The sequence below is a fragment of the Oncorhynchus tshawytscha genome, linkage group LG01 (genome assembly GCF_018296145.1).
Source record: "Oncorhynchus tshawytscha isolate Ot180627B linkage group LG01, Otsh_v2.0, whole genome shotgun sequence".
Classification (NCBI taxonomy): domain Eukaryota; kingdom Metazoa; phylum Chordata; class Actinopteri; order Salmoniformes; family Salmonidae; genus Oncorhynchus; species Oncorhynchus tshawytscha.
Genome location: NC_056429.1, coordinates 9,380,946 through 9,407,181, shown reverse-complemented (window position 1 = coordinate 9,407,181; position 26,236 = coordinate 9,380,946). Strand labels below are relative to the sequence as shown.

General features: G+C 40.8%; 1 long non-coding RNA gene across 1 annotated transcript in view; it reads left to right on the top strand.

The window, feature by feature from the left end:
* Window positions 1-2,516: 2,516 nt before the first annotated feature.
* LOC112222198 overlaps window positions 2,517-26,236 on the top strand; it is a 31,256-nt gene continuing 7,536 nt past the window's right edge. The window contains exon 1 of the long non-coding RNA XR_002949122.2: window positions 2,517-2,600. This is a non-coding gene — a long non-coding RNA (uncharacterized LOC112222198). The remainder of the gene's footprint in view (window positions 2,601-26,236) is intronic.

The following is a 26,236-nucleotide window of genomic DNA, read 5'->3' as shown; positions in this document are numbered from 1 at the left end:
CTGATCTGTCCTTCGCGAATCTTTTTGCGGTCTGGGCTTGCTGTACATAACTATCAAGCTGGGAAGCCCTTACCCCAAAAAGCATTGGCGGAGGGCGCATTCGCCGAGTCACATCGCAAGACGTCTTGCAAGCACGCTTCGTGAATTTTTTTTCAACAAAATCTATTTTTAGTCTCTTTTTTCCCCCCTCTTGCTTTTTCACATGATCATTTTTTTTGTTGCTATAATTATTGTTCATGTTATGTTCATACTTATTTTTATTCGGATTATTGTTATCATTGTTATTGGGCCTACTTTATATAATTGTTACGTGTTAATTGCACTTGGTTTGTTATTTGTTTTTATCGTTAGCCTAAGGTCCCATTTCCAAACTTCGGTGTGCCTCCCAACCCGGGGATACTTAAAATATTTCTCAGCTCCAGAGTTTCTGAAAATGTTTTTGACTCAACTTGGAGTAATGTGATGTCAATCAGTTCATAGCACCACACCCCCCAGATCCACACCATCAGTACATACTATAGTCCCCTCAGCGGTACGCAGAACGCCCTGCTGAGAAATCAGGCTGCGGCATCCCGAATGATACCCTATTCATTATAGTGCACTATTAACTATACTATTGCTGCCTCACAATAGTGACCGTGCAGCGAGAGAGAGAGAGAGAGTGTGTGTGTGTGTGTGTGTGTGAGAGAGAGAGAGAGAAAGAGCCGTTCTTTCACACACACACACACACACACACACACACACACACACACACACACACACACACACACACACACACACACACACACACACGCACGCACGCACGCACACACACACACACACGTGTTTCCCCACCAATGTTTTGATATGTAGCCTATTGCCCCTCGAGCATCGCCCGCCGCTGCCCCTTTCATCAAGCCTAAAGCATGGAGCACATCCTTACATCTGTGGGCCATATAAGTTAACGTGGAAGCCCAATTTGAATTGATTGATCAGTTGACAAACTCCGACACATTCCTCAAATTGACTTCCAACGACATGGAGCATCTTTCCCGTGCATCACACTTGTGCACATGCGCAAAACCATGAAAACAAAACTCGCAGTTTTTTACTCCTTGTCCAGTTCGATAGAGTAAAATACTGCTATAATGACACAACTCAATTTACACCCGAAAAACAAAGTTAAAAAGCATACACCGGAAGATTTATTATACTCTATTCTCCCTGAGTCCAGGGTTTCCCCGACCATTATGCCTCAGCTCAACCGTTTCAGGGGCAATTATATGAATGTGGGAATAGTATTTACTTGTTTCATTCAAAATAGTTTGCTACTAATCCGTACAGTCAAGTGTCGGCTATTTATAAGAATGATGTAATGGCATTGCAAGACATCCAGAACTCATATCAATAGGCCTACTTCTAGTCTGCGGTGAATGACACCACATATCATTGGCCTCGTCAAATGACAAGACTTGTAACAACATGCATACAAACTCAACTGAAGCTTCGAGTGTAACTTTATAATGTATAAGATGTGGGAATTATCCCGAGAGGTCAAAGGTTGTTTTCCTATTTATTATGAGAAAGAAACAACGAACGCACCAGTGGCACTCCCGTTCAGCACCATGGACAGTGTCACATGCTCACCAATCTGACGACACTCTGTTCTTCCTCGTCCCTATTTCAGTGCCGTCACACTCTGTCAATCTGCAGCTCAAGTTAGTCACTAAATAAACATAAATGGGGCTTCATGCCACCCATGCACGAGCCTTTATTTGGCTAGCGCTTGGCATAGGTTTGTTTTCTTATGGTGAAAAGTATTTGAGACAGTAGTGTACGCATATAAAGAGCATACAGTAGTTTACACTTGACAGTGGAGATTGTCCTACTGAGATAAAACAATAGTTTACACTTAACCGTGGAGATTTTGCGAGATAAAAGTCAACTTCTTGCTTTGAACCAACCTTGATCAAACCAGAGTTGGTTGTCTCTTATTGGACACACAACCACTGTTTTGCACGGTGTTGTATAGTTGTTGTAATGTGCATTTAGGATAGGTAGCCTACATACTTCCTAATTACTATTTTGGTATTTGAACGCCACTGTATGCATTAAATGCCAATATCATTGGCTAAAATATAAACGTCATGTTTTGTAGTTTGTCTGCGTGGAGCAATATGGATAGACAACGATGCATTGAGTAGCCAAGGCCTAACTAGGCATATCTGTATTCTCTAATAATTGTTCAACTGTCTCGGAAAAGATTTGAGCTATATGTAGGAAACAGCCAAGGCAACGTTTACCTGTTTTAGAATCTCTCGAAGCAGTCACTAAATTAGTGTGAATTTAAGACGTTTCACTGCATGTGCATTGTTGACGTATGGCCTTCATGCAATCTCCACATCAAAGCCTCTGTATTTGTGCGCACGGGACTACCCTCTTCCACTCAGTTGTTTTATATTTCAATGACAATGCTCTATCAATCTAACAGAACTGATGATACGACTGTTTTTCCGTTTTCTGTAGGTGAGAGGCTAACTTGACGAAGAAGGGCTACGCCATGTTACATCCTGGCCAGAAACGTCGACTCTCTTGGGATTTCATCGTCTCCATTGAGAAAGGTAGCCAGCCTATAGGCCTATCACCCCTGGACCACGAAAATCACCACCTCTTTGTCTGTTCTCGTGTTAAGCGCAAGGTAACAGCTAACCCGAGAGTGTTAACAGAGGCTATGACAGAGGCCACTAGAACGATGACATCAGAAAATCACTTCCCTTTGAAATAGCATTTTGTCGGGGCATTATCACGTGAACAGAAGTTGACCGTCAATGAATGTTAAACAATTGTAAATCATCGCAGTCCTTTGTTATAAATATAGACTATGGACACGTAATGTCATTAAACATGAATAACTTTTTAGATTTAAGATACCTAAATACAACAAATACAATTGTTCTTTGTCGAGGTTTGACACCTTCCATGTGTATATTTAAGCTCATGGTGTCATCAGTGCATGTGCGTGAAGGGTGTCTAGGCTATGCCTTATTTTACTGATCTGTGATAGCGAGTGAGAACGTCTGGTGTAGGCATACATATAGTGTAGTTAACAAACGGGCCTGTCTGTCATTTTGTATTTATTTAAACTTTATTTAACCAGGTAGGCCAGTTGAGAACAAGTTCTCATTTACAACTGCGACCTGGCCAAGATAAAGTTAAGCAGTGCGACAAAAACAACAACACAGATTCTGAAAGATGTTTTGGTGGTTAATGTGTTACTATTGTGTTATAAATCATGGAAACGAAATCTATATCTCTGAGCTAGTACCAAACAACGTTCATAGACCTATTATGTCATATTTTCTGCAATTAGTGAATAACCCGGAAATAAGCAGTGGAAGGAGGGCTAATGAGGGATGAGCAGAGCCGTGACGTCACATGACAAATTATTCGAGCTGGGATTGTTTACTAAAACTAGTCAAGTTTAGGTCTGGGATGCTGTGAATTAGTGGTATAACCTGTGTCTCTCTGGACATGGCTTTTCAAGGTGTCCTTCATAATATACAGGGTAATAGTGTGATTTTTATGACTACACTGTAAAACATTTCCTGTCATTTTTACAGTCAATTACTGGCAGCACAAAAAGCCAGTAAATTACTGTAGATTTACAGGACCTTAAATGTAACACAAATCTACAGCATATTACTAGAACACCTGATTACAGTAACATGCTGTATTTCTAGAATTTACAGTGCATTTACTGGAAGCACAGTGGTTAGTAAAACTGTTGCAGGTGTACAGTGCCGGTAACTAATGCCAACAACGGCAGTATTTCTGTCACATGTATTTGATGTAGGTCTTAAGCACCGTGGTTAGTAAACTGTTTGCAGGATACTTTCAATAACTAGTTTGTAATTTATATTTAACTGGCCTGAACTACAATTCATGTAGCCTATTTTGTAACAGTTTAATTTTTCACATTTAAATGTTTTGGTCATTTAGCAGATGCTCTTGTACAGAGCGACTTACAGTCAGTGCATTCAGGTTGATAAAAAACACACATTTCACAGTCACAGCAAGTAAAACGTTTCTGTGACCACTACTGGGAATGTTGTTGTCGTTGAACATACAATGGTCTTCAAAATGACTTGTATTTGTAACTAAATACCTTTTGTATGTTTCTTTTCCTGTCTCTGGCTAGTGTAAATTACATTACTGTAAAATTTACAGCAACTTGCCACCAGCTTCCTGTAAGGTACTGTAAAATGCTGGGCAATGACATAGTACAATATGGTAAAATTAGCTTACGACACTCATTTAAAGTAAATGCTACTGAAGTCATGTTGGTATTTCACTGTAATTACATAGGACTAGTGCAAGCAGGTTGGCTGCCAGCTATTTGTATATTACAGTATATTTCAGAATATTTGGCATTTGTATCACCTACACGTCTAGAGGCCTAAACAAAAGCATCCGAAAAGATCAAAAGGACATGGCTAAAAACTCAAAGACTTGCTGCCACTCTGATCTGTTCTGTATATACATTTAATTGTTAGGGAACCACTACCACATGTCACCTAATATAACCAGTAGAGCATTTTACAAGGCATGCCTCACAATGTGTTAATGAGCCACGACAATACCATGCACCCACAAAAGGTTTTTGGCGCTCCAAAATTACAGGAGTTTACTGTATTCTATGGGGGTAGTACTGAATTACAGTAAATGACAGGCAGCACAGTAGCCAGCAAATTACTGTAGATTTACAGGAAAAGTTTTTTCAGATTCCAAAAATACAGTATGGCACTGTATTCTGTGGGGTGGTAATTAATTGCAGTAAATTACTGCCAGAGCAGTAGCCAAATACTGTACATTTACAGGACAAATATATATAAACAAAAAAAGTATGGTAATGTATTCTGTGGGGCACAGCATTCTCACTAACGGGTGCAACAAATATAGCCTTTTACAATGCCGCACACAGCATTTTCCCACAATGCACCATAATTCACAGTATGCTGCTGTAAATATACGGCAATTTTACAGAAGTGTGGTGGAACACCATTGAGCCTGCATAAAATATTGCTCCTTTTTTTACAGCAATTTGTTACAGTGTACAGTATTTCTCATTCTGGGTGCATTTTCTATTGCCTCTGTGAGATATGTGTAGTTTAAGGAAACAGTATGTATGGTTTTAGGAAACAGGAAACAGTATGTATGGCTTTAGGAAACAGGATATAGTATGCATGGTTTTAGGAAACAGGAAACAGTATGTATGGTTTTAGGAAACAGTATGTATGGTTTTAGGAAACAGTATGTATGGTTTTAGGAAACAGTATGTATGGTTTTAGGAAACAGTATGTATGGTTTTAGGAAACAGTATGTATGGTTTTAGGAAACAGTATGTATGGTTTTAGGAAACAGCATGTATGGTTTTGGGAAATAGGAAACAATATGTACTGTGCCTTCAGAAAGTGTTCATACCCCTTGACTTATGCCACATTTAGTTGTGTTACAGCCTGTAAGGCTGCTCTGGATAAGAGCGTCTGGTAAATGACTAGTATGTAAACATGTAGCGCGTAAATTCAAAATGGATTAAAAATATATATATCTCACCCATCTCTCACCTATCTACATAATGACAAAGTGAAAACATGTTTTTAGAAATTGTAGCAAATGTATTGAAAAGGAAAATCTGGAAATATCTCATTTACATAAGTATTCACACCCCTGAGTCTGTACATGTTAGAAGCACCTTTGGCCATGATTACATCTGTGAGTAGTTCTGGGTAAGACTCTAAGAGTTTTGCACACCTGGATTGTACAATATTTGCCCATTATTCTTGTCAAGTTGGTTGTTGATAATTGCTAGACAGCCATTTTCAAGTCTTGCCATAGATTTTCAAGATGATTTAAGTCAAAACTGTAACTAAGACACTTAGGAACATTCAATGCCGTCTTGGTATGCAACTCCAGTGTTTATTTGCTCTTGCGTTTTAGGTTATTGTCCTGCTGAAAGGTGAATTTGTCTCCCAGTGTTTGTTGGAAAGCTGACTGAACCAGAATTTATTTTAGGATGTTGATTGTACTCTATTCCATTAGATGCAGCCACCACAGTGCTTGACAATATGAAGAGTGGTACTCAGTGATATGTTGTGTTGGATTTGCCCCAAACATAACGCTTTGTATTCAGGACATAAAGTTATTTGCTTTGCCACATTTTTTGCAGTCTTACTTTATTGCAAACAGGATGCATGTTTTGGAATATTTGTATTCTGTATAGGCTTCCTTATTTTCATTCTGTCAATTAGGTTAGTATTATGGAGTAACTACAATATTGTTGATCCATCCTCAGTTTTCTCCTATCACAGCAATTAAACTAACTGTTTTAAAGTCCCCATTGAACTCTTGGCGAAATCCATGAGTGGTTTCCTTCCTCTCTGGCAACTGAGTCAGGAAGGATGCCTGTATCTTTGTAGTGTCTTTGTAGTGACTGGGTGTGTTGATATACAATCCAACGTGTAAGGGATATTTTTTTTACCCATCTACCAATAGGTGCCCTTCTTTGCAAGGCATTGGAAAACCACCCTGGTCTTTGTGGTTGAATCTGTGTTTGAAATTTACTGCTCGACTGAGGGACCTTACAGATAATTGTATGTGTGAGGTACAGAGATGAGGTAGTCATTCAAAAATCATCTTAAACACTATTATTGCACACAGAGTGAGTACATGCAACTTATGAAATTTGTTAAGCAATTGTCTACTCCTGAACTTATTTAGGCTTGCTATAACATAGGGGTTGAATAGATATTGACTCAAGACATTTCAGTTTATAATTTTTTATTCATTTGTAAACATTTCTAAAAACATAATTCCACTTTGACATTATGGGGTCAAAGGCCAGTGACACAACATTGACATTTGATCTGTTTTAAACTGGGGCAGCAGGTAAGCCAGGTAGCCTCGTGGTTAGAGTTTTGGATCAGTAACCGAAAGGTTGTTGGATTGAATCCCTGAGCTGACAAAATCTGTCGTTCTACCCCTGATCAAGGCAGTTAACCCACTGCTCCCCGGTAGGCCTTCATTGTAAATAAGAATTTGTTCGTAACTGACTTGCCCAGTTAAATAATAAAATAAAAAATATATGTGATTACTTTCTGAATGCACTGTATGGTTTTAGAAAACAGTCAGGCTGAACTGTGCCTTCTGTTTTACTACCTACTCTACATCATTACGAAAAAGTATGAATTATTTCAAGGATATTTAGAACGTTCAACCTCTGTCACTGATTCAGTGCATTCATTGTGAAAGTGAGATTATCATGGCCAACCAAAGGTGAAATATGTAATGAGCACAATATACAAACCTTTACAAAACTTCACTCACAAAAAATATGCCTCCGTAGTTTTTTTTTTACCTTTACCACAATAAACCAGAACATGTAGAAAAAAAAACATTTCTAAAAATGTTCTTGAATCAGTTCATGTACTGTAGCATTTTCTATCTAGGACATAAAGGACCACTTTCTATATACAACTGTATAGGACTCAACATCTAGAAATTCCTGTTTATGTCCTCAAGATGCCTGATTTGTATGCCTAAAGGGGTAAGGGGACTGTCTGGCCGTCTAAACAGAGATAAGAACGGGGACTATTTTCTTGAATGGAAGAACGTCATCATTCACTTCTGTCGTGACTCATATCATCACAAAGCTTTTTTCTCTCATTTCAAATATCTTTGTTTATTTTTAAGGGAAAAGTGTTCTGCTCATATACGAACATAAGGCTGGTGGACACACACACACACACACACACACACACACACACACACACACACACACACACACACACACACACACACACACACACACACACACACACACACACACACACACACACACACACACACACACACACACACACACACACACACACACACACACACACACACACACACACACACACACACACACACACACACACACAATTGAAATCAGTCAATTCAGAAAGTAACCTTAAATTCCAATTAAATAATTTAGTATTTTATTTTCAATGATTTCTCAACGAACTGAAAAGGACCAGCTACTTACAGTTTTTTACAGTCACTTTGGCACTAATTTCAGAACCTTGTGGTCATTTTTCAAAACTCTAGGCGCAAAACAAGCATTTCGCTACACTCGCATTAACATCTGCTAACCATGTGTATGTGACAAATAAAATTTGATTTGATTTGATTTGAAAACTCAAAACAGTCCTCACTTGTAACACAGCTGTCCAATGTTTAAAACATTGCATTGTACATTCATATCTTCAAAGAAACCTTGCACTTGCAGAATCATTGGTTCAAATAACTAATTTATCATGAAATACCATAGGAACATTCATTTAGATCACCCACACACAAGATACAAGTAGTTTCACTGTGTAGTTGTTCGTACAATCATTAAATATTGTAGTACTGTCACATCTGCTCCTGCCACACCCTCTAGTGCTCATCCGGTGTCTCCTTGATCTGCCACCACTCCCCTAGTGCTCACTCCCTCTCCCTCTCTCTCTGTGTGTGTGTGTGTGTGTGGGCGGAGACAGGTGTGCTGGAGTCAGAGCAGATTCCCACCAGCTGCAACCTGTTCCATAATCAAGACCTCTTCGAATACTCAGTCCTGCCACTACCACACTGCCAGATCATAATCTCTGTCCAGTCAGTCCATGGTTCTAGCCGTTTGTTCCTGTTGTACCTGTTTTCCCTTGCTCAACGCTGTTTTCCACTCAGCTCTGACTCTGGTCCCTGTCTCCAGTCTGACTTCTCGTCAGTCCTGCTACTCTGTCCTGGATTCCCCACTCTACACTCCCTTAGATTCCCCTCCGGATCTGCTTACCCTGTCCCCACACCTCTCGCTACCGCCTCAGCCTCCGCACCTGGTTTCCAGCAACCCGCCCGAGCTTCCCCTGGCCTGCACTCAATCTTCCCCCCGTGTTTCAATAAATACCTTGGTTACCTCAACCCAGTCTCCTCGTCTGAGTCTGCTCTTGGGTTCACCTGTTCCGCTCCGCGCGACAGTACGATCTGGCTAAAGACATGAACCCAGCAGACAGATCCACTCCACCAAACCCTCGCCGGTCAAGACTCCCTGCTCGAGCAACATGACCAAGACCTGAAAACCCTTCTGGAGCATATCAAGGAGTTTTCACAGAGCCTGTCTGACCTACAGGGCCGACCCTTTGCCCAGAGCTCACAACCAGCCCCTAGTTCGCCTCCTCTGCTCTGTGAGCCATTCCTTCCGGCCCCCGAGCGTTACGACGGCAACCTCTGAGCTTGCAGAGCCTTTTTGTTACAATGTTCGCTGGTATACGAGCAACAGCCCTACGCTTATAACTAGCAAACGGGCCAAGATTCCTTCGTGATTGGCAGCCTCTGTGGAGCAGCGCTTTCTTGGGCCATGGCTGTGGGGGATATACTGTTGAGTCAAGCGCCGGTCCATCTTCCTCCACACCCTTGCTAGACGGCACTCTTGTATGGCAAAGCCAGGATTTTTCTCTACCTGCCCTCATCGACTTGGGTGCCGACGAGAGTTTCCTGGACCGAGGTGTTGTTACCCAGTTGGGTCTGGACACTGTTCCACTCGATTCACCCATCGATGCCAACGCTCTCAATGGACAGCTCCTCGCTCATGTCAGTGAGAGAACCGTGCCGGTCATCCTGCGTCTCTCTGGGAATCACCAGGAAAGGATCAGTCTCCACATAATCGACTGCCCTAGATCTCCCCTGGTTCTTGGCCATCCTTGGTTCAATCTGCACAACCCACAGATTGACTAGCCCTCTGGAAAGGTCACCACTTGGAGTACATTTTGTCACTCTAATTGTCTACATTCTGCCCTTCCCCATGCCTTGTCTGTGCCCCAGTCCATTCCAGAACCTCCGGACCTGTCATCAGTTCCTCCAGAGTATCACGATCTAGCTCTTGTGTTCAGCAAGCACCACACCCTGGCTCTCTGCCGCCTCATCGGCCGTATGACTGCGCTATTGACCTCTAGCCTGAAGCTCCTCTCCCCTGTAGCCGGTTGTTTAACCTCTCTCGACCCGAGCAGGAGACTATGGAGGAGTGCATCCATGATTCCCTGGCTGCAGAACATTTCTGGCCTACTTTCTCTCTGGGAGGGGCTGGTTTTTTCTTTGTCAAAAAAAAGATGGGTCACTGAGCCGTCCATAGACTTCCGTTGGCTGAATAGTATCACTGTTAGTTACAAGTACCCCTTGCCACTCATCAGTTCTGCTTTTGCCCCCCTCCATAGTGCCACGGTGTTCACTAAACTGGACCTCCGGAATGCCTACCACCTTGTCTGTGTCAGAGAGGGGGATGAGTAGAAAATGGCATTGAACACACCACTTGGACACTGAGTATTTGGCCATGCCGTTTGGTCTCACTAATGCTCCTGCTGTTTTGCAGAGCCTGGTTAATGACATTCTGAGGGATGTGATTAGACAATTTTTTGTCTATGTGTTACATCATTTCACAAGGACAGTTACGGACGGACCCTGCCAATGCCAGGGCAGTCGCCTGTGCCCTCGAATCTGAAGCAGGTACAGCGTTTCGCCAATTTTTACAGACGTTTCATCCACGACTACAGCCATTTGGCTGCCCCTCTCACCTCCACCTCCGTTCCACTGGTCCCCTGAGGCAGTGGCAGCCTTCCCGGGGACTGAAGAGGCGCTTCACTTCCGCTCTGATCCTCACCTAGCCAGACCCAGAACTCCAGTTCGTCGTCGATGTGGACGCCTTTGACACCGGGGTAGGTGCTGTTCTGTCTCAACGTTCCCCCTCTGATGTGAAGCTCCACCCATGTGCTTTCTTGTCCAACAAGCTCTCACCTGCAGAAATAAATGTTGTCATAGGTAACCGGGAACTCCTGGCTGTGAAGCTGGCTCTTGAAGCGTGGGGTCACTTTTTCGGAGGGCTCGGTTCTCCCCTTCATTCATGTGGAAGGACCATCCTACATCCAGACGTCTGAACTCCTGGCAGACCAGGTGGGCCATGTTCTTTGGAATATTCAACTTCACACTCACTTATCGCCTCTGATCTAAGAATAACAAGTCTGACGCCCTCTCCCTTCAGTTCACCGCCGACAACACAGGTTCCGACACAGAGACCATTATGCCATCCACCTGCATCGTTGCCCGCTGTCACCTGGGAGATCGAGTCCTTTTTCGCCAGGCTCAGCAGAACAAGCCTAACCCAGGTAACGGTCCTAGAAAGACACTGTTTGTTCCAGATTCAGTTCGCTCTGAAGTTCTTCAGTGGGCCCATTCTACTCACCTCACCTGTCGCCCTGGCATGAACCGGACTGTCGCCTTCTAAACTGACTCCTATGGGGTATTGTGTGTAGATTACTGAGGATGTTTTTTAATAATTTAATACATTTTAGAATAAGGCTGTAACGTAATAAAATGTGGGAAAAGTCGAGGGGTCTGAGTACTTTCCGATGGCACTGCACGGTGTTTGTTCTCTGGAGAGTCACAATGGGCATCTAATCAGAAGCTCATGGCCTAATTCATGTCTGTCTTATGCTGAGCTGATAGCCAGTCTCATGATAACAGCCAGTCTCATGATTATAGCCAGTCTCATGATTATAGCCAGTCTCATGATAAAAGCCAGTCTTACGATAACAGTCAGTCTCATGATAACAGTCAGTCTCATGATTATAGCCAGTCTCATGATAAAAGCCAGTCTTACGATAACAGTCAGTCTCATGATAACAGTCAGTCTCATGATTATAGCCAGTCTCATGATAACAGCCAGTCTCATGATTATAGCCAGTCTCATGATTATAGCCAGTCTCATGATAAAAGCCAGTCTTACGATAACAGTCAGTCTCATGATAACAGTCAGTCTCATGATTATAGCCAGTCTCATGATAAAAGCCAGTCTTATGATAACAGTCAGTCTCGTGATAATAGCCAGTCTCATAATAACAGTCAGTCTCGTGATAATAGCCAGTCTCATGATAACAGCTAGTCTCATGATTATAGCCAATCTCATGATAACAGCCAGTCTCATGATTATAGCCAGTCTCATAACAGCCAGTCTCATGATTACAGCCAGTCTCATGATTATAGCCAGTCTCATGATAATAGCCAGTCTCATGATTATAGCCAGTCCCATGATTATAGTCAATCTCATGATAATAGCCAGTCTCATGATAACAGCCAGTCTCATGATTAAAGCCAGTCTCACGATAACAGCCAGTCTCATGATTATAGCCAGTCTCATGATAAAAGCCAGTCTTATGATAACAGTCAGTATCATGATAACAGTCAGTCTCGTGATAATAGCCAGTCTCATGATAACAGCCAGTTTTAGGATAACAGCCAGTCTCATGATAACAGCCAGTCTCATGATTATAGCCAGTCTCATGATTATAGCCAGTCTCATGATAACAGCCAGTCTCATGATTACAGCCAGTCTCATGATTATAGCCAGTCTCATGATTATAGCCAGTCTCATGATAACAGCCAGTCTCATGATTACAGCGAGTCTCATGATTATAGCCAGTCTCATGATTATAGCCAGCCTCATGATAACAGCCAGTCTCATGATAACAGTCATCTCATGATAACAGTCAGTCTCGTGATAATAGCAAGTCTCATGATTATAGCCAGTCTCATGATATCAGCCAGTCTTATGATAACAGCCAGTCTCATGATAACAGTCGTCTCATGATAACGGTATGATTATTTTCACTGTACAACAGGTGTATATATTGATACATTAATGAACCTACAGCACTGTGTTATGAGCCTGGTGTTCTATCTAATTAGAGCTGGTTACAGTACTGTGTTATGAGCCTGGTGTTCTATCTAATTAGAGCTGGTTACAGTACTGTGTTATGAGCCTGGTGTTCTATCTAATTAGAGCTGGTTACAGTACTGTGTTATGAGCCTGGTGTTCTATCTAATTAGAGCTGGTTACAGTACTGTGTTATGAGCCTGGTGTTCTATCTTATTAGAGCTGGTTACAGTACTGTGTTATGAGCCTGGTGTTCTATCTAATTAGAGCTGGTTACAGTACTGTGTTATGAGCCTGGTGTTCTATCTTATTAGAGCTGGTTACAGTACTGTGTTATGAGCCTGGTGTTCTATCTAATTAGAGCTGGTTACAGTACTGTGTTATGAGCCTGGTGTTCTATCTAATTAGAGCTGGTTACAGTACTGTGTTATGAGCCTGGTGTTCTATCTTATTAGAGCTGGTTACAGTACTGTGTTATGAGCCTGGTGTTCTATCTAATTAGAGCTGGTTACAGTACTGTGTTATGAGCCTGGTGTTCTATCTAACTAGAGCTGGTTACAGTACTGTGTTATGAGCCTGGTGTTCTATCTTATTAGAGCTGGTTACAGTACTGTGTTATGAGCCTGGTGTTCTATCTAATTAGAGCTGGTTACAGTACTGTGTTATGAGCCTGGTGTTCTATCTTATTAGAACTGGTTACAAGTTGTTTCTCTTTGTGTTGCTGTAACTTCTCACCCTGTTTTCTCTCCCTTTCTTTCTCCCTTTCCTCCCTCTCTTTTTGTCTGTCATTCTCAATCTGTCCTCTCTTTCTCTCACTCTCACCTTTTCTTTCTCCATCACTGTCTTGTTCTCTCTCTCACTCTGTCACTGTCTCGTTATCTCTCTCACTCTCTCATTCTCTCTTTCTCTCACTCTCTGTCACTGTCTCGTTCTCTCTCTCACTCTCTCATTCTCTCTTTCTCTCACTCTCTGTCACTGTCTCGTTCTCTCTCTCACTCTCTTTCACTCTCTCATTCTCTCTTTCTCTCAGTCTCTCACTCATTCTCTCTCTCACTCTTTCCGTGTCTCATTCTCTCTCACTCTCTTTCCGTCTCAATCTCTCGCTCATTCTTTTCACTGTCTCATTCACTCTCTCACTCTCTTTCAGTCTCTCATGCTCTCTCTCATTCTCTTTCACCGTCTCATTCTCTCTTTCAGTCTCTCATTCTCACTTTCACTCTCTTTCAGTCTATCATTCTCTCTTTCAGTCTCTCATTCTCACTTTTACTTTCTTTCAGTCTCTCATTCTCTCTTTCAGTCTCTCATGCTCTCTCTCATTCTTTGTCACTGTCTCATTCTCTCTTTCACTCTCTTTCAGTCTCTCATTCTCTCTCTCAGTCTCTTTCAGTCTCTCATTCTCTCTCTCAGTCTCTTTCAGTCTCTCATTCTCACTTTCACTCTCTTTCAGTCTCTCATTCTCTCTCTCATTCTCTTTCAGTCTCTCATTCTCACTTTCACTCTCATTCAGTCTCTCATTTTTACTTTCAGTCTCTTTCAGTCTCTCATTTTCACTTTCAGTCTCTTTCAGTCTCTCATGCTCTCTCTCATTCTTTGTCACTGTCTCATTCTCTCTTTCACTCTCTTTCAGTCTCTCATTCTCTCTTTCAGTCTCTCATTTTCACTTTCAGTCTCTTTCAGTCTCTCATGCTCTCTCTCATTCTTTGTCACTGTCTCATTCTCTCTTTCACTCTCTTTCAGTCTCTCATTCTCTCTTTCAGTCTCTTTCAGTCTCTCATTCTCTCTTTCAGTCTCTTTCAGTCTCTCATTCTCACTTTCAGTCTCTTTCAGTCTCTCATTTTTTCTTTCTCTGTCTTTTGTTCTTTTCTCCCCATTTCTTTCTCCTTCTCATTCTGTCTGTCATTCCCTCTATATATTTTACACCTTCCCCCTCTTTCTCTTTTCTCTTGTAAGAGGGAGTCCTGAGTGACGTCCTAAATCGAATGACTCCCTAAATGACGCTATGACGCCCTACTGTCCCTCCTCTTCCAACATTTCAAATACTTACAAAGGGTCCAACTATATTAAGCACTTTCCCTCAAATGTTGCCGCCCTGAAAGGCCCAAACAGAAGTCATTTTATTTCTACTGTTCCATACCTTGGAACTTAACGTACTTTAAATGATTCCACAGTGTAGGTTCCAACCCTGTGTAGTACAACTGTGTTGGCTGGCTGCTATCCAGTATTCAACTATGTTCAAATGGTTGTTTCTTGTACTCTTACAATACAGCACGGGCAGCCCAGACTATCCCTGTTACACTGTCACCTGATTGATTAGATATGAAAGGACTCATTCCCTTCCTGTATGTGGCCAAGCTACACTGAACCTTGGCTGTGGTCATTAGGCACCAAATGGAAGAAAGTGTACTGAAACGCAGCAGGTACTACCTGGTGTGTATTCATTAGTAATACACCGTAGCAAAATGTTTTGCAACGGAAATTGTTTTGCAAGGAAAACTACAGTTTCTATTGGAAAAATGTTGGTTCCGTTTGGTTCCTAGTGGATAACACCCCTGGATTTGTCCAATAACAAACGCATTTTTTTTGTTTTCCGTTGCATAAAGTTTCCAAACATTTTCCGTACTGTTCCCTAATAAACACTACCCAGATGAACACCTTGGGAGTGTCATGTCTCATATCCTACTGTAGATTTTGTGACTAGTTATCATGACAGGACACTTAACTTCACACTACACCTTGTCCATGACACACTTTGCTCTACTAAATATGTCACGTAGATGCATCTTATCCATGCATACAGTGCATTTGGAAACTATTCAGACCCCTTCACTTTTTCAATATTTTGCTACATTACAGCCTTATTCTAAAATTTATTACATCTTTTTTCCCCTCATCAATCAACACACAATAGCCCATAATTACAAAGCGAAAACAGTTTTTTTGATTTTTTAATGCAAATTTTTACAAATAAAATCAGAAATACCTTATTTACATTAGTATTCAGACGTTTTGCTATGAGACTTGAGAATTTAGCTCAGGTGCATCCTGTTCCTATTTATCATCCTTGAGCTGTTTCTACAACTTGATGGGTACCAACACATTTCTGCAGCATTGAAGGTCCCCAAGAACACAGTGGCCTCCATCCTTCTTAAATGGAAAAAGTTTGGAACCACCAAGACTTCCTAGAGCTGGATGCCCGGCCAAACTGAGCAATCGGGGGAGAAGGGCCTTGGTCAGAGAGGTGACAAAGAACCCGATGGTCACTCTGACAGAGCTCCAGAGTTCCTCTGTGGAGATGGGAGAACCTTCCAGAAGGACAACCATCTCTGCAGCACTCCACCAATCAGGCCTTTATGGTAGAGTGGCCAGACGGAAGCCACTCCTCAGTAAAAAGCACATGACAGCCTGCTTGGAGTTTGCCAAAAGGCACCTAAAGGACTCTCAGACCATGAGAAACAATATTCACTGGTCTGGTGAAACCAAGTTTGAACTCTTTGGCCTGAATGCCAACCGTCACGTCAGGAGGAAACTAGGCACCACTCATCACCTGGCCAACACCATTCCTATGGTGAAGCATGCTTGTGGCAGCATCATGCTGTTGGGATGTTTTTCAGGGGCAGCGACTGGGAGGCTAGTGGTACACCTCTATGATTCATTTTATCCGAGCTGGTTACAGCACTGTGTTATGAGCCTGGTGTTCTATCTCATTAGAGCTGGTTACAGCACTGTGTTATGAGCCTGGTGTTCTATCTAATTAGAGCTGGTTACAGTACTGTGTTATGAGCCTGGTGTTCTATCTAATTAGAGCTGGTTACAGTACTGTGTTATGAGCCTGGTGTTCTATCTCATTAGAGCTGGTTACAGCACTGTGTTATGAGCCTGGTGTTCTATCTCATTAGAGCTGGTTACAGCACTGTGTTATGAGCCTGGTGTTCTATCTAATTAGAGCTGGTTACAGCACTGTGTTATGAGCCTGGTGTTCTATCTAATTAGAGCTGGTTACAGTACTGTGTTATGAGCCTGGTGTCTGACACACACACACACACTTTACACATTGTCCGTGCTGTCTCTGTGGTTGTGGTTGCTCTGACATCACCAAGTCTCTCTCACACACACACACACACACACACACACACACACACACACACACACACACACACACACACACACACACACACACACACACACACACACACACACACACACACACACACAAACTCTTGACTTTCACACACACATGCATGCTCGCACACACAATTCAAATCTAATCAAATTGTATTATTCACATGCACTGAATAAAACAGGTGTAGAACTTTCTGTGAAATGCTTAATTACAAACCCTTAACCAACAACGCAGTTCAGGAAATGCGCAGGTATTAAACACATAATAGCAGCAGTGTAAAGGAGGGGTTGGGGGGGTCGATGTAAATTAGTCATGGTGGCCATTTGATTAATTGTTCAGCAGTATTGTGGCTTTGGGTTAGAAGCCATTAAGGAGCCCTTTGGATCTAGACTTGGTGCTCCGGTACCGCTTGCCTTGCAGCTGTAGAACCTTTTGAGGATCGTGGGACTCATGCCAAATCTTTTCCGTCTCCTGGGGGGGAAAGGTGTTGTTGTGACCTCTTCACGACTGTCTTGGTGTGTTTGGACCATGATAGATCATTGGTGATGTTGACACCAAGGAACTTGAAACACTCATCCCGGGTTAGGACATCTACTTTGTGCATGACACAAGTCATTTTTCCAACAATTGTTTACAGACAGATTATTTCACTTATAATTCACTGTATCACAATTTCAGTGGGTCAGAAGTGTACATACACTAAGTTGACTGTGCCTTTAAACAGCTTGGAAAATTCCAGAAAATGATGTCATGGTTTTAGAAGCTTCTGATAGACTAATTGACATCATTTGAGTCAATTGGAGGTGTACCTGTGGATGTATTTCAAGGCCTACCTTCAAACTCCGTGCCTCTTTGCTTGACATCATGGGAAAATCAAAAGAAATCAGCCAAGACCTCAGAAAGGAAATTGTAGACCTCAACAAGTCTGGTTCATCCTTGGGAGCAATTTCCAAATGCCTGAAGGTATCACGTTCATCTGTACAAACAATAGTACACAAATATAAACACCATGGGACCACGCAGCCATCATACTGCTCAGGAAGGAGACGCGTTCTGTCTCCTAGAGATGAACGTACTTTTGGGGGATAAGTGAAAATCAATCCCAGAACAACAGCAAAGAACCATGTGAAGATGCTGGAGGAAACAGGTACAAAAGTATCTATATCCACAGTAAAACAAGTCCTAAATCGACATAACCTGAAAGGCCGCTCAGCAAGGAAGAAGCCAATGCTCCAAAACCGCCATAAAAAAGCCAGACTACGGTTTGCAACTGCACATGGGGACAAAGATCGTACTTTTTGGAGAAACATCCTCTGGTCTGATGAAACAAAAATAGAACTGTTTGGCCATAATGACCATCGTTATGTTTGGAGAAAAAATGGGGAGGCTTGCAAGCCGAAGAACACCATCCCAACCATGAAGCAGGGGGGTGGCAGCATCATGTTGTGGGGGTGCTTTGCTGCAGGAGGGACTGGTGCACTTCACAAAATAGATGGCATCATGAGTCAGGAAAATTATGTGGATATATTGAAGCAACATCTCAAGACATCAGTCAGGAAGTTAAGTTTGAGGTGAGTAATTGCTGTTCTGATGCCCAGAAGCTCTTTTTCAGTCATAAGTTGCAAACATTGTGAAAAAATATATAAAAATAGCACAGTTGGTTAGAAGCGCGTAAAACGGCAGCCATCCTTTCCGGCGCCCTCATTATTCACCAGTATGCCATGAATTTGTCTATTTCAGCCACAACCGTTGCTGACAGGTGTATAACATCGAGCACACATCCATGCAATCTCCATAGACAAACATTGGCAGTAGAATGGCCTTACTGAAGAGCTCAGTGACTTTCAACGTGGCACCGTCATAGAATACCACCTTTCCAACAAGTCAGTTTATCAAATTTATGCTCTGCTAGAGTTTCCTCGGTCAACTGTCAGTGCTGTTATTGTGAAATGGAAACGTCTAGGAGCAACAACGGATCAGCCGCGAAGTGATAGTTCACACAAGCTCACAGTGCTGAAGTGTGGAGAAAATTCTCTGTCCTCGGTTGCAACACTCACTACCGAGTTCCAAACTTCCTCTGGAAGCAACGTCGGCACAAAAATTGTTAGTTGGGAGCTTCATGAAATGAGTTTCCATGGCCGAGCAGCCGCACACAAGCCTAAGATCACCATGCGCAATGCCAGGCTACTGGAGAGGTGTAAAGCTCGCCGCCATTGGACTCTGGAGCAGTGGAAACGTGTTCTCTGGAATGACAAATCACGCTTTACCATCTGACTGTCCGACAAACTAATCTGGGTTTGGCGGATGCCAGGAGAATGCTACCTGCCCGAATGCATAGTACCAACTGTAAAGTTTGGTGGATGAGGAATAATGGTCTGTGGCTGTTTTTCATGGTTCGGGCTAGGTGCCTTAGTTCCAGTGAACGGAATACTTAACGCTACAGCATAAAATGACATTTTAGACAATTCTGTGCTTCCAACTTTGTGGCAACAGTTTGGGGAAGTCACTTTCCTGTTTCAGAATGACAATGCCCCCGTGCACAAAGCGAGGTCCATACAGAAATAGTTTGTCAAGATCCCCATCGAACAAGTTTGGGATGAATTGGGACGTGGACTGAGAGCCAGGCCTAATCGCCCAACATCAGTACCCAACCTCACTAATGCTCTTGTGGCTGAAGTCCCCGCGGCAATGTTCCAACATCTAGTGGAAAGTCTTCCCAGAAGAGTGGATGCTGTTATGGCAGCAGGGGGGGGGGATTAATGGAGTTGGACAACGAGCAGGTGATTTTGGACATCGAGCAGGTGTCCACATACTTTTGGTCATGTAGTTTAAATTGATTTGAAACTTCATACTTATGACGACGACTCTCAGGTTCACACGTTGACCCCACTCTTTAGAACACACTTTCACTCTATAGGACACACTTTCGACCTATAGAACACACACACACTCTATAGAACACACTTTCACTCTATAGAACACACTTTCTCTCTATAGAACACACTTTCTCTCTATAGAACATACACACTCTATAGAACACACACACTCTATAGAACACACTTTCACTCTATAGAACACACACACTCTATAGAACACACTTTCACTCTGTAGAACACACACACTCTATAGAACACACTTTCACTCTATAGAACACACTTTCACTCTATAGAACACACACACTCTATAGAACACACTTTCACTCTATAGAACACAATTTCACTCTATAGAACACACTTTCACTCTATAGAACACACTTTCTCTCTCTTGGACACACACGCACACACGCACACACACACACAAACACACACACACACAAACACACAGAATTTGTCAAATAGAATAAAATAGAATGTATGATTAATGTATTTATTCATTATGATTTTATTATAGTTAAGTACTCATTGCTGCGGAAATAAATGTTTATCAAAACAAAATCACTAAATGATATCTAACTTATAGACTAATCTTTCTGAAAAGATGACTGTACTGAAAAACAGCATTTAAAAGAGTTCTTAAATGAAAGAACAACATTGTTTTATCACCTTTTTGTTTTTTCAACTTTTAACAATATTAGTGATGAACAGAATATACTTTTAGAAGTTTGTTTAGACTGTAGATGTGTAATTTGTTCGAGTTGTGAATATTATAATATTTTCATTTTCCAAAATAGATTTTAAAAAATTGACTTACTTTTATCACACGAAGAAAGGAGTTTTGTTGTAATTACAATAATGTTTTGTGGCCTCATTTGAGAGGCAATATGTCTTTACATTACAATAAATTCAGACAACAAGATTGTATGATATGGAAAATGAACAATAAGCTGTTTCCTCTTATTCGGAAATATGTCATAGAAAAAGTTAGATGAAAATAAACAGTTATTTGTTTAAAGGACTGAGACATTTTTATCTTACTACATAATTTCATTGGATACAATAAATAGAAACTTGCTCAGATTAAATTTGTAATTGTTAAATAGTAGAAGGGATCAAATTCATGACTTACCATTGAGGCTGAAATTAGCAATATATCAAATTTCTATTGAGACAATTGTTCTGACAGAAAATTAAAAATTGCAGAATTCTGTGTAAATTATGTAGAATGAGATGTCAGAATATTCGTCATTCCATTGTATCTTTGTATTAAATCAAGGTCAAGCGTTCTCTGCTGCTAGCTGCTCGACATTGTTACAATGGAAATAAATTCCAATAGACTGTAGATACAGCATTACATAACATGACATTAGTCAATAGTTGAAGATAACAAACTGTGGTTAGTTTACTGTTACTTATTCTATCGCCACCAAAAAAAACACCTCAATTTTTATGTTTCATTGTTTTTGACAGATTCTGTTGAAGCAACAGGAAGAATGAATTAACCGGGCAGGTGAAGTAATATAGAGCTAGAATATGATGGGTGGAGTAAGAGTGATACAGGATACACATAGTCTTACTTCCTCCTGGATGTGTGTGTGTGTGTGTGTGTGTGTGTGTGTGTGTGTGTGTGTGTGTGTGTGTGTGTGTGTGTGTGTGTGTGTGTGTGTGTGTGTGTGTGTGTGTGTGAAGGTGTGTAAAAGCAGTATATTGTTAGTTTATTATTCCACCACTAATGAATCAACATAATTTCAAGTAAATTTATGTTTTTACAAACCAACATATACAAAGATGCAACCAGATGAAAATAGAGAAATTAGATGAAAATAAACAGACAGAGATTAATACAGACTAATACAGATAGAGACACATACTAACACAGATATGGACTAATACAGATAGAGGCATGCATACTAATACAGATATGGACTAACACAGATATGGACTAATACAGATAGAGACATACATACTAATACAGATATGGAACTAATACAGACTAATACAGATATGGACTAATACAGACTAATACAGATAGAGACTAATACAGATAGAGCGTAACATAGACTAATACAGATAGAGACTAATACAGACTGATACAGATAGAGACTAATACAGACTAATACAGATAGAGACTAATACATACTAATACAGATAGAGACTAATACATACTAATACAGATAGAGACTAATACAGACGAATACAGATAGAGAGTAACACAGACTAATACAGATATAGTCAAATACAGACTAATACAGATAGAGACTAATACAGACTAATACAGATAGAGACTAATACAGACTAATACAGATAGAGACGAATGCAGACTAATACAGATAGAGAGTAACACAGACTAATACAGATATAGACAAATACAGATAGAGACTAATACATATAGAGAGTAACAAAGACTAATACAGATAGAGACTAATACAGCTAGAGACTAATACAGCTAGAGACTAATACAGACTATTACAGATGGAGACGGATACAGACTAATACAGATAGAGACTAATACATATAAATATGAATACAGACTATTACAGATAGAGACTAATACAGATAGAGATGAATACAGACTATTACAGATAGAGACTAATACAGATAAAGATGAATACAGATAGAGAGGGAATACAGACTATTACAGATAGAGACGGATACAGATAGAGACTAATACAGACTATTACAGATAAAGATGAGTAGAGATAGAGATGAATACAGACTAATACAGATAGAGACAAATACAGACTAATACAGATAGAGACTAATACAGACTAATACAGATAGAGACTAATACAGATCAATATGAATACAGATAGAGACAAATACAGACTATTACAGATAGAGACTAATACAGCTAGAGACTAATACAGACTATTACAGATGGAGGCGGATACAGACTAATACAGATAGAGACTAATACACATAAAGATGAATACAGATAAAGATGAATACAGACTATTACAGATATAGACTAATACAGATAAAGATGAATACAGATAGAGACGAATACAGACTATTACAGATAGAGACTAATACAGATAAAGATGAATACAGACTATTACAGATAGAGACTAATACAGATAAAGATGAATACAGATAGAGACGAATACAGACTATTACACATAGAGACTAATACAGATAGAGACTAATACAGACTATTACAGGTAAAGATGAATAGAGATAGAGATGAATACAGACTAATACAGATAGAGACAAATACAGACCAATACAGATAGAGACTAATACAGACTAATACAGGTAGAGGCTAATACAGACTAATACAGATAGAGACAAATACAGACTAATACAGATAGATACTAATACAGACTAATACAGATAGAGGCTAATACAGACTTATACAGATAGAGACTAATACAGATCAATATGAATACAGATAGAGACGAATACAGACTATTACAGATAGAGACTAATACAGCTAGAGACTAATACAGGCTATTACAGATGGAGACGGATACAGACTAATACAGATAGAGACTAATACAGATAAATATGAATACAGATAGAGACGAATACGGACTATTACAGATAGAGACTAATACAGCTAGAGACTAATACAGACTATTACAGATGGAGACGGATACAGACTAATACAGATAGAGACTAATACACATAAAGATGAATACAGATAAAGATGAATGCAGACTATTACAGATAGAGACTAATACAGATGAATACAGACTATTACAGATAGAGACTAATACAGATAAATATGAATACAGATAGAGACGAATACAGACTATTACAGATAAAGATGAGTACAGATAGAGACGAATACAGACTAATACAGATAGAGACTAATACAGATAGAGACGAATACAGACTAATACAGATAGAGACGAATACAGACAAATACAGATAGCGACGGATACAGACTAATACAGATAGAGACGAATGCAGATTTAGATTTAGAGAGGTAAAGAAATCAAATAAAGACAGTAGATGTAAAGGATGTTGAACCTGTTCCTCGGGATACATGGTGTACTCAACTATTTCAACTTTTTGACCCATTCCAAATCATTTCTTTATCTACCAATTTGTGCACAGTTTTTCACCGATTTGAACTGTTACGTTACTTTCCCAAAGACTTTCAGGCATTTAAAACATTCTAAATCGTTACTTTGTAGGCCTATAACAGATTGCTACAGGTTTTAAGTTTGATTTTAGTCAAAGACAGAACAAGATCCCATGAATGTCAATGGACCCTCAGAAAAGTCCTGTTTTTTGTTGTTGTTGTTGTTGTACTTTTTAGCGGAGACGTGAAATATTCTGACAGGATGCTGTGTCTGGACACCAGCTTGTATAAAAACAAAAGGAGACGTCTATTTTTTTAGGTAAATTGGAGCTGTAAACAGTTTTAATGAACGGTGGTGCCTGTGTGTGTGTGTGTGTGTGTGTGTGTGTGTGTGTGTGTGTGTGTGTGTGTGTGTGTGTGTGTGTGTGTGTGTGTGTGTGTGTGTGTGTGTGTGTGTGTGTGTGTTTCCACCAGACTGATGTGGTCGCTCGTAAACAAATGACAGAGAATGTCTGTGCAGTCACTGGGTTGTAAGTGTGTCTGCAACATTCAATAATACTTTTGAGAAACTTGAAGCCTTGTTGCTTTGGTTTGAAAAATGACATAGGATAGTATAGTATGTTTAAAAAAAAGAAGTGATAAAATACCACGTATGTCACTAATATAGGACGTTTTAATCCAATCTCACTGCACCTGATATTGTGCTGTGGGTTACCCACTTCAACAGTGCCCTTCTTGTTGAAATATGCTAGCGTATCACCTCGTGTTATTTAAGAAATATATTACCTTCAACAGTGTTATCTTGTGATCAAGACATCAATGTCTTGTGATTATTGGTGTCGTAATAATGTTAGCTAACGGGTTAGCATGTGCTCTGTTAATTACTGTCCACCCATGTAGCATGTGCTCTGTTAATTACTGTCCACCCATGTAGCATGTGCTCTGTTAATTACTGTCCACCCATGTAGCATGTGCTCTGTTAATTACTGTCCACCCATGTAGCATGTGCTCTGTTAATTACTGTCCACCCATGTAGCATGTGCTCTGTTAATTACTGTCCACCCATGTAGCATGTGCTCTGTTAATTACTGTCCACCCATGTAGCATGTGCTCTGTTAATTACTGTCCACCCATGTAGCATGTGCTCTGTTAATTACTGTCCACCCATGTAGCATGTGCTCTGTTAATTACTGTCCACCCATGTAGCATGTGCTCAGCTCAGTGCAATGGCAGAGTTCATAAAGCAATGTGAACAGAGTGTGACAACACCATGTGTGGGCCCTACCTAGGGTTGGAAAATTCCGGTAACTTTCTAGATTTCCTGCTTATTCCCTCCTGATTCAGAGAATCTTCCAACTGGGGTATCTGGGAAACCTGGGGAACCTGGGGAACCTTAGGCCTACCGAAATGCTGTTGTTTCTTTCCTTATCTGTACTATTTTACTTCATTTCATTTCAGGCATAAATCCCAATTATACTAAAGTATCTCCGATTCCCAAAATATTTTTCATATAATTGTTAATGGTAAGAGTGCTTTAAGACAACCAGCAACGCCCAAATGGTTTTGGAGAAATTGTTTAACAAATCGGATGCTCTGTTTGTGTATATTTTAAAGACCCAAACTGCTTGAATGGCGAGATGCGTGTGTGTGTGTGTGTGTGTGTGTGTGTGTGTGTGTGTGTGTGTGTGTTTGTGTCTGTGTGTGCGCACACAATATCATTTGCTGCACATGTGAGTTTTACAGTGTGTGTCACTTTGTCCTCATAGCAATAGTAGTGTGTTGCTCCCATTGTTATGAGCAGAGGCTCATGACGTCTGTGTCTTCATTACTCCCATTGTTATGAACAGAGTCTCGTAGCGTCTGTGTCTTCATTACTCCCATTGTTATGAGCAGAGTCTCATGAGTCTGTGTCTTCATTACTCCCATTGTTATGAGCAGAGTCTCATGACGTCTGTGTCTTCATTACTCCCATTGTTATGAACAGAGTCTCGTAGCGTCTGTGTCTTCATTACTCCCATTGTTATGAGCAGAGTCTCATGGCGTCTGTGTCTTCATTACTCCCATTGTTATGAACAGAGTCTCGTAGCGTCTGTGTATTTCTCTTGTTTTCATAGGAGATTTATTAAAGGCAGGATGTTGTGAATGGGTGAGTGGTGAAACGGAGAGATTTGTACATCCTGGGAGAAGAAGAGGAGAAGAGGAGGAGAGGAAGAGGAAGATGGAGGAAAGAAATGGACTAAGAGTACGAAACAACTGGGGGGGGTCAAATAGAAGGAGAAGAATCCAGAAGTTCAATAGAGGAGGTATCAACCAGAGAGGCGGTATCAGGAGGTATCAGGATATATCAGGAGGTATCAACCAGAGAGGAGGTATCAGAAGTTATCAGGAGGTATCAGAAGTTATCAGGAGGTATCAGGAGTTATCATGAGGTATCAGGAGGTATCAACCAGAGA